This window comes from Bombina bombina, chromosome 1 (genome assembly GCF_027579735.1).
Source record: "Bombina bombina isolate aBomBom1 chromosome 1, aBomBom1.pri, whole genome shotgun sequence".
Taxonomy (NCBI): domain Eukaryota; kingdom Metazoa; phylum Chordata; class Amphibia; order Anura; family Bombinatoridae; genus Bombina; species Bombina bombina.
Window position 1 is genome coordinate 342,746,852 of NC_069499.1, and position 16,152 is coordinate 342,763,003.

Sequence of the window (16,152 nt, forward strand, 5' to 3'; positions counted from 1 at the left end):
TTCTTTAGTGGCAGCCACTGCATGGCTAATTAGAATATCCAGTAGAAGCGGTTCATGTGACCCTATCATCATCTAAGTCACACCCATCATTAACCTCATAGCTAGTTAGAATATCCAATGGTAGCGGTTCACATGGCTCTGCTGTCAACATCCAATAGCATCAGCGAAAAAACTGCAATGTGCTAATGATTAGTATCAACACCTAATATGCATGTACAAGTTAAATCACCCAAGCCCAACATACATTGCTCAATTTTAACTAATCTTAATATCCTTAACATAAATCTACTAAAATGTAGAAACCCTAAAAAAAATAAAAATTCAAAATGTATTGCAGAAATTTATAACCACTAACTGCTTTGTGTTTCTAGCAGTATGGCAGAACATCTTTTGGTATTTTGTAGTTAGACAGCACAATTTCAGCCACCGCTAATTCATAAAAATAGACTGCAGTCCAATACTGTATTCAGTCCTTTAACCTTTTAACGCCGTTATGCCGTTCTATTCCGTCATAATTACACTGGGCTTTAAAGCCGTTATGACGGAATAGAACGTCATAATAAACGGCTGTCCTGAAGCCTTCTGTGCTTCTAGGACTTGATCGCGGTCTGGAGGGCGTTCCTAGGGTTGTAGGGACGCCCCCCAGATGCGATCCAATAATTGAAATCTTGCGATCGAATGCACGATCGCGTAGCTTCAATTTGTCTACATCGGAGCAGGTGTTCCGATGTAGGCACTTTCACCCTGTCACTAAAGGGTTAAAGTGCTACAGTGTCCAGTCGATAAATCCACTGCATCTCTGTTTGTAGCAGTTTTTTGTCGATCACCTCTTAGTTGGGGTACAAAATCAATCAGCATGGTCTGTAAGCTGGCTGCTGTATGTCCAGCCTGTGCAAAATAGCAGGCCACAGGTTGCTCGGTGGTCTCATACTTTATAGCCTACCTAAAAGCACAGAGGTGATTCGCCATTCTCTCTCTGAAGGATGTTGTAATTTTACATACATACACCAAAGAACACGGACAAGACAGAGTATACACCACATAGTCACTTGTACATGTCAACCCGTGACTAATCTTGTATCTTTTTCCATTGTAGGGGTGGTGGAATATTGGGCCCATAATCATACTGTTGCAAGTTGTGCAATCACCACATTTGTAACATCCCAACTTCCTCCTTCCATCCAACCACGACTCCTGATAACAATGTACTGGATCATTACCAACCAAGATATCTCTCAGATTGGGTGCTTTCTTGTACACCATCTGAGAGGCCTCCATCCGTGTAAAAGGCAAAGACTTGTCAGTCCGTATAATATCCTAATTGTTCTTAATAGATCCTTCCAAAGTCCTATGTAGTGGTGTGAATGTAGTAACAAAGTTTATAACATCCTTGGATTTCTCCTCCTGTTTATCTCTGTTCAGTAACATTGTTTGAGTGTGTTCTAAGAGTATGTCAGAGTTTTTTCAATTTCCCTCAAACTGTAGCCCCTGTCCTTCATTGTCTTCTCCTGGATGGCCCTAGTGCTGTCTAGAGTATTATTCTGTGCCACCCTCGTGAACTGGGAGTAGATAACTTATATGTTGTCCTGGGTAGAAATTTCTAGCCAACAGTAACTAATTTCTATCAGTAGGTTTTGAATGCAGCGAGGTCCCAAACTTATAACCACCATCCTTATCCACTTTGGAGATATTTAAATCCAAGAATGGGATTGAGACCGTACTGTATTCAAATTTAAACCTGATTGGTGAGTCATACCCATTCAGGTCCCTAATCCAAGTATTCAAATCATCCTCAGAGCCTCTCCACACCAAAAAGACATAGTCAATGTAACTTACATAATATGTAATACAATGATGTAACAGGTGAGGTTTTATGATGTATGTCTCATACCACAGCATATAAAGGTTTGCGTATGCTGGGGCCATGTTGGAACCCATAGCCATTCCTGCGGTTTGTAAAAAGAAATCTTGTTAAAGCTTAAAATTTGTTTTTTCCCAAATATAAAGTCAACAATTCCAACAGGAACTCTATGGGCGGACCAACATAGGCAGAGGAGGCACAAACCATGGATCTGAGAGCATGAACACCCTCAATATGAGGAAGAACTGTGTACAGGCTGTCTTCAGCCATGGTAACCAAAATATCATCCATTTCCAAACATTTAACATACTTTAATCTCCTTAATGTTGAGGAGTCTAATAAGAAGGAAAATGAATTATTTTACCACTGGTTGTAACTTTGAGTCAATTATTTCAGCTACAGGAGAACACAAAGACCCCCTGGCAGACACAATAGGTCTAGCAGGGGGATTTGTCAAGGATTTATGCACCTTGGGAAGAAGGTACAACACTGGTACCACTGGGTATTCAGTTACTATATAGCCAAAGTCATTCTCATCAATAGCACCAGCTTCAAAACCAGATTTTAGAATCCCATCTAAAATCTTTTTGAAACTAGAAGTAGGATTGCCTCTTAATTTTGCATACACCTTATTATTCAATTGTCTTAATGGCTTATAATCAGTAGTTCTGTATGACAATCGAACCACCGTTATCAGCCGTCTGTTTTATGACGGACGTGTCATTTTGTAGCTCCTGTAAGGCTAGTTTCTCACCCTTAGTTAAATTGCAAATATGAAAATCAACCTTAGCCTGTTCACAATAATTGGTTACCATATGTCAGAAACTCCTTATTGAAGGGTTAGAGTTGGGAGGATCTAATTTAGATGCTTTCTTAAAGGTGTTGGATTTGGTCTGTGCCTTGTCCTTAAAAAAAAAAAAAAAAAAAGTATTTGTTTCAATTGTCTTTGCAACTTAAAAATGTCAATATTAGCCTGAAACTTGTCTATATTTGGAGTAGGGACAGACCCCTTTTCAACACCCTCCTCTCATCACTAAGCACATGGTCACTCAAGTTGTAAATAATATCTACTTTCTGGGGGGGTTTCTCTTTGTACCCTCCCCGTCCAGTGTGGGTCCTCTGTTTCCTATGAATACGGATATAGGAGGTTTTGTTCCTGACCTGGCAGTAATCCCCCCTAAAGTGATCTCTGTGCTAGTATGTTCAGAATTAACCAATATATCACCCTCTGAGGAGTCTCACCCACTGCTGTCAACCATGTCCATATTCCTCCTTACCCTAGATTGTCTCCTTCACCTAGATTGAAACCGTACATCCTCCTTCCCATACAACCATCTATAGATTCTCTTTTTATGATAATCCAGTCTCAACTGTGATCAATATATTATTTAGTCTCCAATTTCTTAACCCAATTCTCACTTTTCTTCAACAGTTACATGATAGCTTTGTAACTTCACCTCCTTAATCTCACTCATAATCAAGTTATAAAATCTATTGGTTTCCTCAACCACCAGCAGAATTAAGTCATATGAACACTTATTCAGGATGGAATACCATTTCCTAAAAAAAATCAGGATTAGACCTGCCAATTGTAGGAATATTCCTGATTCTGAAACCTCTTGGGATTTATCTAGTTTTGTGGTAATTAGATAGATATACAGAATGTAAATGGTGTTCTACTCCCCTTTTCTGCAGATTGAGCAGTTTGTGATAGACATCTATAGTTATCTCAGCTCACGAGGGTCCACAGTGACTCGTATGCATTCAGCATCTTCATTAGTGAACATGAAAGACTCCTTATTCACTGTGTCCTCATAATTGCCAGAGACTGGAGTTTGCGACATTCCAGACCCCTTCATAGTTACCCAATGGCAATAAATCAGTCCTGCATTGGCAACAGCAAATGAATATAGAAAATAATTTTAAAAGCAATATATACCATCAAATAGAGATAGTAGATAGTGTCCACAGTAACCATTCTTTGTCTTGTAGCTGTGTATCCCACAATTGGCAATCCAACTTCAGTTCAATTTAAGGGTGCAACTCATAGAAATACATACCCCTATTGCATCTCTTATAATTTTATGCCCAGCAATCCTTTCATCCTTCTCTGCTTCCTTTTCCAAACACCTACACCTGCTCCATGGGCCTAAATTGTTGTGGCTCAGCATAGGTCCATTAGTTTAACCCCAAAATCTTTTCTACCCTTCTCCCCTAGTTGAAAATTTCGCCTTCTAAACTTAGCATTATAATCTTTCCAGGAGTACCCCCCATAAGTAGTTTAACATTCTGCTATAAGGTGAAGGTATCTGAAATAAATTAAATAAAACTATTTCTTAGTGTCTGTTCGCTATACTTTTAGTGATATGCTAATATTCCTCTTAATAATCCCTTATGAATTATACCAACTATAAAATATTAACATACAACTTAAACTACTACTACTAGGATATTTACTCACAAGTCTTGCTTCAGCAATGTAACTTTTTATTATAATGAGGCTATATAAACATTAATACAATCTGCAGATTAACTATAAATATACAGCACTGAATTAAACATCAATATACATATGCCCATTCTATCACACATAAATACAGTACTGATGTAACATCAATATCACACACAATACAATATCACAATATCTATTCTATGTGAGGGTAATGTGATGTAATGGAGGTCTCAGTAGAAAGTACTCTTGTGGTGTTATCAGAGCAGAATCCCATAGACAAAGAGAGAGAACCACAGTATGTTGGGTCTTTTATTGGCTTTTCCTCCTTCCCCCAATAATGATGTCACTCATACCCAACCCCTTTATCCTGTCCAGGTATATGGTTACCCATGCCACGAGGTTGGGAATAGTGAAAATAGCCTTCTGAACAAAATGCCCCATATGGCTATATCCTCACACAGCTGGTCATAATTAGCAGCCATTGTCCTAAGACTCCTGGTAATGGGATCTCTGTAGATTCCAAAGTGACTTTTCTCCTAATCCCAGTATATCTGAATGAGGATTTAACCCCTTCCTAACCGAAGCTGAGTTCTCACCGATTATGCCATTATTACAATCCCCCCTTTTGGAAATGGAGCTTACCGGTACCCTTACATTCCAATGGGTGTTTTATATGAGAGATGTTAGAACATTTCTAACCCCACCTATGTGTAATGGCTATATTAGTGTACTAAGGATGTTTCCATTCGCATATCATAATATAAGTGATATACTTGTGCAGTTAATTATTTTAAATAACAGCACATACAAATTTGAATAATTATACATAATATAGAAATATGATTTATAAATGGATGTATGAACAGATTTCCCAATGCAGAACCCCATGATGACTGTTTCGAAAAGGAATTTGCTAATTTCTGCCACCAGGTAGAACTTATCTCTGTAAAAGTATGTTCAATTATTTGTAGTTCCTGATAGTAAAAATTTACATTAACACGTTCCCCAAAATGTTTAAGATGTTCCAGTAACACAGAATCGTTTTGCAATAAGGTTAACCATTTTTGTGCATCATCTACTAATGGTGTTATGAGTGGAGCCCCCAAGGTAGCGTTATATGTGAGTAACTGTGGAACAGTGAAGTTAAACTGTAGTGAACTTATTCTCACAGTGTACACAGTAATACAATAAACCCCTGGTGTGATTTGTTCCTTTTAATTACACCTGTCAAACCATACATGCACCTCATCTTTAGGCTTCAAAGAAACAAAACGCACCTTTCCTCATATCTTGGGGATTAACTTTCTCCACAAAACCATTGCAATTTGAGTGATTATGCCAGCAGGAATCAAAAATTATTCTTGCCTGGTTATGTAGACATAAAGCTTTAGAAGGAAACTTTATGCAGCCAGACATGTCTACCTGTTCCATATGGGAACCATTACATATAAAATTTGTGAACTCTAACTCATGATGTAAAATATGAGATTCTGTGACAGGTGTTCCTAGTGAAAACAAATGATAAACATTCTCATAGGTACCATTAGTGGGCACAAGTGAAGTAGCCCTGCATATATTTTCTATGCAACCTAACCAACTGTTTAACCATAATTATTTGTGTTCTGATGCAAAACTGTTAACAGACTGCTCCTACCCTGCCAAAGGTGTGTGGTTATTTTCCATAGCCTGTGCTATGAATATAAAGTCAGTTGATAATTCTGTTTGCATGGAAATACACACAAAATCCCAGGATACTTCCCTTAACCTACTAATTACTCCTATCAGTATTTCCTCTGTATGGGAATGGCAGGACCCTGAACCTAAATAACTGTCTGTGTCAGTGTCTCTACCAGAGTGTTTAACATTTGTTGTGTATTAATCCCTTTTGCATTTAACATCTCCTGAGACTGTAATGTTGTTGTTAAGCTGGATATGGCAATGGAGTTTACTACCCCTAATCCTGTTCCCACACCTCCCAAAACTGTATCCAAAATATTTCTCCTGTCCCTTCTGCCCATTAAACTAATGCTTTTTCCATAGTGGCAGTAATTCTAAAAAATGTGGCATCCCTCAATACTGGAATTGGCTTGATTGTACTTATTTGAAATGGACTGCTAGAAACATCTCTTTTCCCCTCACACATTGGAGTATTGTCATAATGCTTCATCTTTGGTGTAGTGATTAAAGTAGAATAGATCAAAGGTGCAAAAGTAGTTGTTTCCCTTTTTTTTTTTATCTATTCTTAAGTATACTTCAATCCCTCCACCAAAGTTGTAAGCTGTAACTCTCCAATTAATCCCTTCTCCAATTTGCTGTTCAAATATAACCTTGGTTATATTATAGTTATCACCATTGATAGTGTGAATAGGATTAGCAAATGTGGACACAGAAATACCTTCTCCCACCAGACCTACAGTCCATTTTCCCCAAGCCACCCACATTCCCATTCCACTTTATTACCCTGATTGACCCTCCAAAAACCAGGTAAATATTCAACCCTCCCACCCGCATTAAAAGTCACTTGTCCCACGCAATCTTTAAGGTCTTGAGAACGACAGAAGCTTGTCCTTCTGATGATGATGTTGCTAGAGCTCCATCTACGACTCCTTGTGAGGTTGGCGATTGAAAGTTCATTACAGTCACAAATTGGAAGTTTTTGCAATAACACCCACACAAATACAAAGAGGTTGGTGGCGATCATTCCTATTAGGTTCCACATAATGAAATCTGTCGAGAATATCATTTCTTAGCAGAAACATCTACAGCTGGGACATCTGCCCCTTTATACAATGTACATTTGTCAACATGGACCCATTTGTAACCAGGCTGCATTCTGGTTTTCCCAGGGGTTGATCTTTCTATTTTAATAACAGTATTACCCAATTTGTCCAAAATTCTATAAGGCCCTTCCCAATTTGCATCCCAGGGAGAATTTTTAATCATGATCAATCCCCCTTCTCAAACAGAGTTTGAGGTGTAGATGGCAATTTACAATCATCTGTGGGGGCCATATTAGAGGCAGCAAAAAGTAGAAGTGAGCTCAACTGCTCTTTAATTTGGGATAGATATGGATCTCTAGACACAGATTCTCTCAAGGGAGTTGACAATTGTGGTTCACCTGGGTGGCCTAATGCCATCTTTCTTCCTGTCATGAGCTCATAGGGAGAACACTTAGTAGCATTTGATGGTGTAGCTCTAATAGCCATTAGAACTGCTGGAAGATGTGTGACCCATGATTTACCATACTGGGAAAGCATTTTCGACAATTTTGTTTTTAATGTGTGATTCATGCGCTCAACTATAGCAGAGGATTGTGGATGATATGGTACATGAAATCTTGTCTGTATTCCCAGTAGGGCACAAAGATTTTGCATTACCTGACCTGTAAAATGTGTACCCCTGTATGATTCAAGGAGTGTTGGAAAACCCCATCTTGAGAAAACATGTTCCCACAGTGCTCTGGCAGTAGCCTGTGCAGTATCACAACAAAGTGGAATAGCCTCAACCCATTTTGAAAAAATATCTACAATTACTAGGGCATACCTGAGATCCCCCTTTGATAGTGGAAGTGGGCCTATAAAATCAATTTGGAGCTTTCCAAGGGCCATCTGCTACTGGTATTCTCTGGAGAATGGGTCTCTGACCTTTAGGACGTGGATTGGTTTGAGCACAAATTAAACACTCTTGTACACATTTTAAACAGGTTTCTGCTAAATCTGGTCAATTACATTTTTGCCTTAAATGGTACTCTAATGCACTTTGGCCAATATGCCCAAGAAGAGAATGTGCTTGATGCGTTATAGGTCCCTGCAAATGACTTGGGATCACAAAAAACAATTTAGCATGTGGATCAGTGGGATTGGAATAACATATTAACCCATTACAAATTGAATAACCATTTGGAAGTGTTTGCTGTTCTGTGCTGAGAATGATTGTGGTAGCATAAATTAAGAGCTAATTGTTGAGATGGGACCCAAATAGCAAAACCAGTATTAAATTGACCATCCTGCCAAAATCTTGAATTATCTACATAAATTTGTAAATCTTGGAGAGAAGTTTTGTCCCTGAACAATTTGAGGGGATTCCCTGTGTGTAAATGTCTTTGTGCAGTCATGGGGTGATGCTGCATGCTGCCTGGAAGCCAGATCTTTAACATTATACATGCTTCTTTAGAAGAAAGCATGTATTGTTTTATTGCAGACTCTAAATTTGACATTAGTAAATACATCTGCTTTTACATCATACACTGGGAAGAGAGGTTTTAACTTTACCAGTTGTCTCATTACTTTATCTCTATCTTGGTTTTTAATGGTAGTTGTTACCAGGGATGGTGTTCCAGGAGAGGTGGTAGAGAAGAGTACATTTTGTGATTGAGTTACATTTCTTCCCATGGATCTTAAACTGGGTGTTAGTAATAAAGTATCTATTTGGTTTTCTGAACTTAATGTTTTTGATTTAGTTATCTGTGGAGTTAGTATGGGAATGTGTGTGCTCTCTGTATTTTGTGTGTGATCAAATCTTTCCTCACTGTGTGAAATAGGCACCCTCCCCCCATTAACATGTGGCATAGGCACCCTCCCCCATTAACATGTGACCCATCCTCTTCAGAAGCAGATGGATTCTCCTGATTTAACACTGCAATAGGGGTTACATTTGCAAGCCCCTGTCTCAATGAAGCTATAAGTTCTCCTCTGGCATCAACATTTTCCTCTAAGATATTAATATATTCTGCATTTACACCACATGTGGGACAATTATCATCTGTGTTAAGATTGCTTTCTGTTACTATGGTTATTGGGGAATGTCCTGTGATTGCTCTATTCAATTGGTCTTTGAATGCTAACAACAGTTTCATGCAATTTTGTAACTTAGATTTTTCTTTTGTTAAACAAAACCTCTTTTTTATCAATAATCTATTTACATTCTCACATTGCAAACATAAATCTTTCAGTCTTTTAATTATATTAGTATTCTCATCAATAACAGGCTCAAATGTGCTACATTTTGCATATTTAACAATTAATTTCATACTCACCCTTTGAAGTGTCTTCAGACTGCCAGCAAATTAATTTCATACTCACCCTTTGAAGTGTCTTCAGACTGCCAGCAAATCAGTTTCACGTCCTACGCAATATGATTTTCTCTGTGTCCGATTCAACTGATCCCTAGGTATTCACCTAAATGCCTCTTGGATCTAGCCCTGGCCAAGGACTTATTGCTGAAGCGCTCACGCAAAAACAGTATAGCAACAGAAAAAACTAGGTTCAATTTTCATCCAAAAATCACACTTGTATTATAAAAAAGAACATGGATTTTTCCCCCCTTTAAAACAAAGTATAAGTTTCAAAGATCCAGCACCTGTGACTTACACAGTGTGCAAACTAAGGGGCACTGCACAATACCCTCAAATGAAGGTAACAGTACAAAAGATAGTCGCACCACCAGATTGCCAAAAAGTTCACAGATTTATTGAGCCAAATTCCATAAATCAACAACGTTTCGGACAGATGTCCTTAGTCATGACTAAGGACATCTGTCCGACACGTTGTTGATTTATGAAATTTGCCAAAAAAGTTCACAGATTTATTGAGCCAAATTCCATAAATCAACAACGTTTCGGACAGATGTCCTTAGTCATGACTAAGGACATCTGTCCGAAATGTTGTTGATTTATGGAATTTGCCAAAAAGTTCAGATTTATTGAGCCAATCTGGTGGTGCGACTATCTTTTGTACTGTTACCTTTAAAACAAGTATAGTTGGTAAGAAAATTATTGCTGGCTTGCCAATGAAATAAAACGATATTTTTTAGTGTCTGTTCGCTATCCTTTTTAGTGATATGCTAATATTCCTCTTAAAAATCCCTTATGAATTATTATAACTATAAAATATTAACACACATCTCTAGCTTAAACTACTTGTAAGGACATTTACTCAAGTCTTTCTTCCGCAATGCAACTTTTTATTATAATGAGGCTATATAAACATTAATACAATAGGCAGATTAACTATAAATATACAGCACTGAATTAAACATCAATCTACATATGCCCATTCTATCACATAAATACAGTACTGATGTAACATCAATTTCACACTAATATTTCTCTTGTAAGGTGTATCCAGTCCACGGATTCATCCATTACTTGTGGGATATTCTCCTTCCCAACAGGAAGCTGCAAGAGGATCACCCACAGCAGAGCTGTCTATATAGCTCCTCCCCTAACTGCCACCTCCCAGTCATTCTCTTGCAGCTCTCGACAAGGGAAGTAGCTAGAGAGATGTGGTGCATTAATGTAGTTTATCTTCAATCAAAAGTTTATTATTTTCAAATGGTACCGGAGTTGTACTATTTTAGCCTCAGGGAGAAAGTTGAAGAAGAGTCTGCCTGTGGTTTTTGATGATCTTAGCGGTTTGTAACTAAGATCCACTGCTGTTCTCACACATAACTGAAGAGATGGGTAACTTCAGCTGGGGGAATAGCGTGCAGGGTCTCCTGCTCTGAGGTATGTGCAGTTTTAAATTTTTCTAGAGAGATAAGCTAGAAAATGCTGACAATACCGGATTTATTTAAGGTAAACCTGATTTCAGTGATTTAATAACGACTGGTATCATGCTTGCTGTAAAGGGTAATATTTTTGTTATTTACTCCCATTACTGAATAGATATAACGTTTGCTTGAGGTATATAAACGTTTATTACAAATTGGTGATAAAACTTTATTCTGGGGCCCAGTTTTTCCACATGGCTGACTAGATTTTGCCCAGGGATAGTTCTTTAAGGCCCTCTCACTGTGAGTACAGGTTGGGAGGGGCCTATTTTCGCGCCTAAATTGCGCTGTAGTTTTTGCAGCTTGAGACATCCAGCTTCCCTGAAGGAGTCCCCTGAACATATAGGACCTCTCTAAAGGGTTTTTGTGCCTTCCAAAGTCTTTGTATGGGCAGGTAGGAGCCACAGTAGAGCTTTGGCAGTTGGTTATGACTGTTTAAAAACGTTTATATCGTTTTTTTTTTTATCCGGTTTTGAAACTAAGGGGTTAATCATCCATTTGCAAGTGGGTGCAATGCTATTTCAGTCTATTATACACACTGTAAAAATTTCATAAAATTTACTGCTTTTTTCACTGTTTTGCAGTTTCTGTGATTGTTTTTTTCTCTTAAAGGCACAGTACCGTTTTTATTTTTTGCTTGTTCACAGTTATTAAAGTGTTTTCCAAGCTTGCTGGTCTCATTACTAGTCTGTTTAAACATGTCTGACATAGAGGAAACTCATTGTTCATTATGTTTAGAAGCCATTGTGGAACCCCCTCTTAGAATGTGTACCAAATGCACTGATTTTACTATAGATTATGAAGACCATATTCTGGCTTTAAAAAATTTATCACCAGAAGAAATTGACAAGGAGGAAGTTATGCCGTCTAACTCTCCCCACGTGTCAGAACCTATAAATCCCGCTCAGGGGACGCCAAGTACATCTAGCGCGCCCATTGCGTATACCTTGCAAGACATGGCGGCAGTTATGAATCATACCCTTACAGAGGTATTATCTAAACTGCCAGGATTGCAAGGAAAGCGAGTCGGCTCTGGGACTAGAATAAATACAGAGCTCTCTGATGCTTTAGTGGCTATGTCTGATACACCCTCACAATGTAATGAAGCTGAAGCAGGGGAGCTTCAATCTGTGGGTGATTTTTCTGATTCAGGGAAGATACTTCAACCTTATTCTGATATGTCTACATTTAAATTTAAGCTTGAACACCTCCGCGTATTGCTCATGGAGGTCTTAGCAACTCTGGATGACTGTGACACTATTGTAGTCCCAGAGAAATTATGTAGATTGGATAAATACTATGCAGTACCTACTTACACTGATGTTTTTCCAATCCCTAAGAGGTTTTCTGAAATTATTACTAAGGAATGGGATAGACCAGGTGTACTGTTCTCTCCCCCTCCTGTTTTTAAAAAGATGTTTCCTATAGATGCCGCTACACGGGACTTATGGCAGACGGTCCCTAAGGTGGAGGGAGCAGTTTCTACTCTAGCTAAGCGTACCACTATCCCTGTCGAGGACAGGTGTGCTTTTCTAGATCCAATGGATAAAAAATTAGAGGGTTACCTTAAGAAAAATTTTATTCAACAAGGTTTTATTCTCCAGCCCCTTGCATGCATTGCCCCAGTCACTGCTGCTGCGGCTTTCTGGTTTGAGTCTCTAGAGGAGGCTCTACAGGTTGAAACCCTGTTGGATGATATTATTGACAAGCTTAAGGCTCTTAAGCTCGCCAATTCATTTGTTTCTGACGCCGTTGTTCATTTAACCAAGCTAATGGCTAAAAATTCAGGTTTTGCTATTCAGGCGTGTAGGGCGCTATGGCTTAAATCCTGGTTAGCTGACGTGACTTCAAAGTCTAAACTTCTCAACATTCCCTTCAAAGGACAGACCCTATTCGGGCCTGGACTGAAGGAGATCATTTCTGACATCACTGGAGGAAAAGGTCACGCCCTTCCTCAAGATAGGTCCAACAAATTAAGGACCAAACAGTCTAGTTTTCAACCCTTTCAAAACTTCAAGAGTGGCACAGCTTCAACTTCCTCTAACACAAAACAAGAGAGGGATCTTTTGCCCAGTCTAATCCGGTCTGGAGACCTAACCACGCTTGGAACAAGGGGAAACAGGCCAAAAAGCCTGCTGCTGCCTCTAAGTCTGCATGAAGGAGCAGCCCCCGATCCGGAAATGGATCGAGTAGGGGCAGACTCTCTCTCTTTGCCCAGGCTTGGGCAAGAGATGTCCAGGATCCCTGGGCATTGGAAATTGTGTCCAAGGGTTATCTTCTGGAATTCAAAACCTCTCCCCCAAAAGGGAGATTTCATCTCTCACATTTATCTGCAAACCAGATAAAGAGAGAGGCATTCTTACATTGTGTTCAAGACCTCCTAGTTATGGGAGTGATCCACCCAGTTCCGCAGGAGGAACAGGGGCAGGGCTTCTATTCAAATCTGTTTGTAGTTCCCAAAAAAGAGGGAACATTCAGACCAATCTTAGATCTCAAGATCTTAAACAAATTTCTCAGAGTCCCATCCTTCAAGATGGAGACTATTCGAACCATCCTTCCTATGATCCAGGAGGGTCAATATATGACTACCGTAGACTTAAAGGATGCTTATTTTCACATCCCGATACACAAAGATCATCATCGTTTTCTCAGGTTTGCCTTTCTAGACAGGCACTACCAGTTTGTGGCTCTTCCCTTCGGGTTGGCCACGGCACCAAGAATCTTTACAAAGGTTCTAGGTTCCCTCCTAGCGGTCCTAAGGCTGCGGGGTATAGCATTGTTCTGGCATTTCTGAGGTCCCATGGGTGGAAGGTGAACGAAGAAAAGAGTTCTCTATCACCTCTAACAAAAGTTTAATTCCTAGGGACTCTCATAGATTCGGTAGAAATGAAGATTTACCTAACGAAGGCCAGATTGTCAAAACTTCTAGACTCTTGCCTTGTTCTTTATTCCACTTCTCGCCCTTCAGTGGCTCAGTGTATGGAAGTAATCGGTTTAATGGTAGCGGCAATGGACATAGTACCATTTGCCCGCCTACATCTCAGACCGCTGCAACTTTGCATGCTCAGTCAGTGGAATGGGGATTACACAGATTTGTCTCCTCCTACTAAATCTGGATCAAGAAACCAGGGATTCTCTTCTCTGGTGGCTATCTCGGGTCCATCTGTCCAAGGGGATGAGCTTCCGCAGGCCAGATTGGACTATAGTAACGACATATGCCAGCCTTCTGGGATGGGGTGCAGTCTGGAACTCCCTGAAGGCTCAGGGCTTGTGGACTCAGGAAGGAGGCACTCCTTCCGATAAACATTCTGGAACTAAGAGCGATATTCAATGCTCTTCAGGCTTGGCCTCAGCTAGCTGCGGTCAGGTTCATCAGATTTCAGTCGGACAACATCACGACTGTAGCCTATATCAACCATCGGGGGGAACAAGGAGCCCCCTGGCAATGTTGGAGGTTTCAAAGATAATTCTATGGGCAGAGGTTCACTCTTGCCATCTCTCATCTATCCATATCCCAGGAGTAGAGAACTGGGAGGCGGATTTTCTAAGTCGGCAGACTTTTCATCCGGGGGAGTGGGAGCTCCATCCGGAGGTATTTGCCCAGCTGATTCAACTATGGGGCAAACCAGAACTGGATCTCGTGGCGTCTCGTCAGAACACCAAACTTCCTTGTTACGGGTCCAGGTCAAGGGATCCCCAGGCAGCGCTGATAGATGCTCTAGCAGAGCCCTGGTCCTTCAGCCTGGCTTATGTGTTTCCACCATTTCCTCTGCTCCCTCGTCTGATTGCCAAGATCAAGCAGGAGAGAGCTTTGGTGATTTTGATAGCTCCTGCGTGGCCACGCAGGACTTGGTATGCAGATCTGGTGGACATGTCATCCTTTCCACCATGGACTCTGCCGCTGAGGCAGGACCTTCTACTTCAAGGTCCCTTCAAACATCCAAATCTAATTTCTCTGCATCTGACTGCTTGGAGATTGAACGCTTGATTTTATCAAAGCGTGGTTTTTCCGAGTCGGTCATTGATACCTTAATTCAGGCTCGAAAGCCTGTCACTAGGAAAATCCAAGGGTTACTCATGGAGTAAAGTCAGGATTCCCAGGATATTATCCGCTTAGCTTATGAGACTGCTGGCCAGCAGCCTCCTGAAAGAATTACAGCTCATTCCACTAGAGCGGTGGCTTCCACATGGGCTTTTAAAAATGAGGCTTCTGTTGAACAGATTTGTAAGGCGGCGACTTGGTCTTCGCTTCATACTTTTTCTAAATTCTACAAATTTGATACTTTTGCTTCTTCGGAGGCTATTTTTGGGAGAAAGGTCTTACAGGCAGTGGTGCCTTCCGTTTAAGCTCCTGCCTTGTCCCTCCCTTCATCCGTGTCCTATAGCTTTTGTATTGGTATCCCACAAGTAATGGATGAATCCGTGGACTGGATACACCTTACAAGAGAAAACAAAATTTATGCTTACCTGATAAATTTATTTATCTTGTGGTGTATCCAGTCCACGGCCCACCCTGTCATTTTAAGGCAGGTGTTTTTTATTTTTAAACTACAGTCACCACTGCACCCTATAGTTTCTCCTTTCTCTTGCTTGTCTTCTGTCGAATGACTGGGAGGTGGCAGTTAGGGGAGGAGCTATATAGACAGCTTTGCTGTGGGTGATCCTCTTGCAGCTTCCTGTTGGGAAGGAGAATATCCCACAAGTAATGGATGAATCCGTGGACTGGATACACCACAAAAGAAATAAATTTATCAGGTCAGCATAAATTTTGTTATATCCATTCTATGTGAGAGTAGTGTGATGTAATGGAGGTCTGAGTAGAAAGTACTCTTGTGGTGTTATCAGAGCAGAATCCTATAGACAAAGAGAACCACATTATGTTGGGTCTTTTATTGGCTTTTCCTCCCAATAATCTCACTCATATCCAACCCCCTTATCCTGTCCATGTATATGGTTACCCATGCCATGAGGTTGCAGGTAGTGCAAATAGCCTTCTGAACAAAATGGCCCTTATGGCTATATCCTCACACAGCTGGTCATAATTAGCACACAGTGTCTTTAGACTCCTGGTAATGCGATCTCTGTAGATTCCAAAGTGACTTTTCTCCTCTTCCCAGTATATCTGAATGAGGATTTAACCCTTCCTGACCAAAGCTGAGTTTTTATAGATTATGCCATTATTACAATATCTAAGCATACCCTTCATTCTCTCTGGGTTTGCTACCAAAAAACATTCATTTTAGCATCCCTTTTACACATTCTGGGAAATTCTGCTTTAACTTGCAATTTT